The following is a 3,091-nucleotide window of genomic DNA, read 5'->3' as shown; positions in this document are numbered from 1 at the left end:
ATACACATAGCTTCTTATGCATGTACGCACCAAAATGCAAACACAGCTGCACAGATCATTCAACCTTACCTCAACACACTACATGAATGGTTCACCACAAACAGGCTCAAAATAGCCCCAGCCAAATCTACAGCGACTCTTCTCACAAACTGGACAGCAGAACACAGTCACATCCCACACCTCACCATAAACAACACTCCCCTACCATACACACACACACACACACACACAAAATCCTTGGTGTAACATACAATACATCAGTGTCATTTAAACAACACATCACAAACATTAAAAATAAAATAACACCAAGACTCAATGCTTTGAGGTCACTTTCCCATACAACATTCGGACACAACAAAGAAACCACCACCACAGTATACAAACAATACATACGTTCAGAGATGAATTATGCAAGCCCTGCCTGGGCATCTAACCTCACCAAAACACACTACAACACTCTACAGACCATACAGAACAAGGCCCTAAAAATAATCACAGGCTGCACAGCTACTACACCCACAGACCACCTACATCAAGAAACCAAAGTCCTCAAAGTCAAGGATCACCTAGACATGAGAGGCACCCAGTTTCTTGCTGCAGCCTCCACAAACCCACAACATCCACTACAGTACATGGCAGCACATCCACCCACACCAAGGAACATCAAAACAACACCCAGCACACGATACCATACACAAATACTGTCATCTCTCCCCCCTCGCCCACCTCAGACCAGCTTCCAGAAGCATATCCATATTCAGATCACTTGCCACTCCATTCAGTCACTTAAAGACAACACACAGCTGCATGCACGGCCTCCTGACATCCACCCTTCTGAATCCTATCTTCCTCGTGAGGACAGGGTCCGCCTGGCCAGGCTGAGATGTGGGCACCATCCAGCCCTCTTAAGCTACCAGAAGAGGCTGGATGACTCCGTCGCTGATGCCTGTCCAGGATGCAACACAGCACCCCATACTATTAAGCACAGTATGGAAGACTGCATTGCACACAATCACCTATGCCAACAACACAACATACACTCTTTGAGAGCTCTGTGGGAAAGCCCAGTCTCGGCCATGGCCTTCCTAGGAGACTCGGGACTGTTCGGCCAGGCTGCCTAGGGAACAACTACTACTACTACTTCCACTGACCACCATCACCAGTATTGGCCATCGTTAATAACTCTAACCATTATCAACCAACAACACTAAAATTATCAATCATCACCGTTAATATTATCAATCTCCACTCCACACTGCATCACTGTGATCACTTGTAAACAAACATGGCAGCCCAAGTTGTGCAGAGTTGCCAAATCTATCTTAGCAAACACTGCTAGATTGGTATTCAAAAACCACTGAAAGTCACTAAGTACATAAAAACTTCAGAAAATTGCTAGAAAAAGTACTAAAATTGGTATTATTTTACAAGTGGACAATACACAGTTTTGGAATTTTAGCACCATTAGCCTATATTATAGTCCCTAAGGATCACAATGAACCCCCATAACCCCATTTGGAAACTGATATTTTCAGAGATAATTAATTTAATTTAAAATTCCAAAAAAAACCTACCTTGGATCTTCACTCAGCCACTCCGGGTAGAAAATGTGTGCGTTCGTACGTGTGTTTCTCTTCCCTTCGACTAAGCATGCGTCTCGTAGGTCTGTATCACCCACTCATAGGCCACGTGATAGGTCACGTGATGGAATTCGGCCAATGAATTTGAATCGCGCTCTTTGATTCAATCTGGATGGAAAATTCAAAACCTGAAGAGGCTATTGAGTTTTTTGGAAGACACGGTGTATTACCTTCTTAAGTTTATTGCCCAGATTATCAGGAACCATGTTAACTTAGAAAAGACAAACATCAGTGGTACTGTGGTCGGTACAAAAAGTATGGAAAAACCAAGAAATGGGTCCAGTGTAGTTTTTGTGTGTCTGACTACAAAGGAAGTTTTTTGGACAACACACACCTTCCTGCCTGGCAAATTATATTGTTCATAAACCACTGGATTCAAAAGTTCTGGAACCACGACGTTATTATCACATGTTTGACGTGGTCGACAAAGACAAGTGTGGACTGGCAAAGCTTTTGCTCAGAAGTGACCCTTTCCTGGCTACAGAACCAGCCACCCATCGGGGGACCTGGCGTTGTCGTCGAGATTGACGAGACATTTTTTGTGAGGGCAAAATATGATCATGGGAGAAACCTAAGGGACGTGTGGCTTTTTGGAGGGATTGAAAGGGTTGGAAAAAGGTTTTTCTTGGTGCCTTTAGTGAAAGGGAATCAAGTACTTGACAGGAGTGCTGCAACCCTTGTACCCATTATCAAAAAATTCATTCGGGCAGGTAGCATCGTTAACAGCAACGGTTGGGCTGCCTATCGACGGTTGGCAGACGAGGGGTACACACATCGTGTGATTAACCACAAAGAGGCATTTGTGGACCCAGACGAGCCTACCATCAATACGCAGACCACTGAAAGACTGTGGTGTGACATAAAGGAGTGGTCTAAGCATCCTGGTCTACGGATTGAATATTTTGAACAGTACTTCTCTAGGTATCTGTTTCTTCATGCGAACCCTGAGCAAACATTACACCACTTCCTTATTGCTGCAGCCGCACTGTACCCGCCATAGTCAGATCAGCCACATGAACGACCTGGTGCTATTGCCGCTATTCCAACTGGCCTACTCCCGGAAGACGACAACGACCCAGACGACCCTTGTTCTGGACCATTGTATCTCTAGGGTAAGCGTTCCCCTAGGATAGGTTAGGTATGTTGGGTTTAGTTTGGTTAGGTTTAGTGTGTTTGGTGAGGTTACGTTACATATGGTGAGGTTACGTTACATATTCCCCTAGGATAGGTTAGGTATGTTGGGTTAGGTTTGGTTAGCTTTACTGTGTTCGGTAAGGTTACGTTAGGTCTTTTTCGTTTGGTTTGGTCTGTTCGGTTACGTTTATGGGTGGTGCAGTATATTTTTCTGGTGGTTTTTGATGCGAGTTTAGCTGTTTTTTACTTAATTTTTTCCGGAAAATGCTTTTTTTTCCACCTACTTGTCCAATCAAATTTCATGGTTGTAAAACAGG

The 3,091-nt window shown here is 44.1% G+C and overlaps 1 pseudogene; it reads left to right on the top strand.

Moving 5' to 3' along the window:
* The first annotated feature begins 1,752 nt into the window (after positions 1 to 1,752).
* Positions 1,753 to 2,640, top strand: LOC145392690 (uncharacterized; annotated as a pseudogene).
* Positions 2,641 to 3,091: the final 451 nt, after the last annotated feature.

This window comes from Coenobita brevimanus, chromosome 23 (assembly GCF_032717465.1).
Source record: "Coenobita brevimanus isolate Jiangsu-jjx chromosome 23, ASM3271746v2, whole genome shotgun sequence".
NCBI lineage: Eukaryota > Metazoa > Arthropoda > Malacostraca > Decapoda > Coenobitidae > Coenobita > Coenobita brevimanus.
Note: the sequence above shows the minus strand (reverse complement) of the source record. Positions and strands in the feature narration are given on the sequence as shown.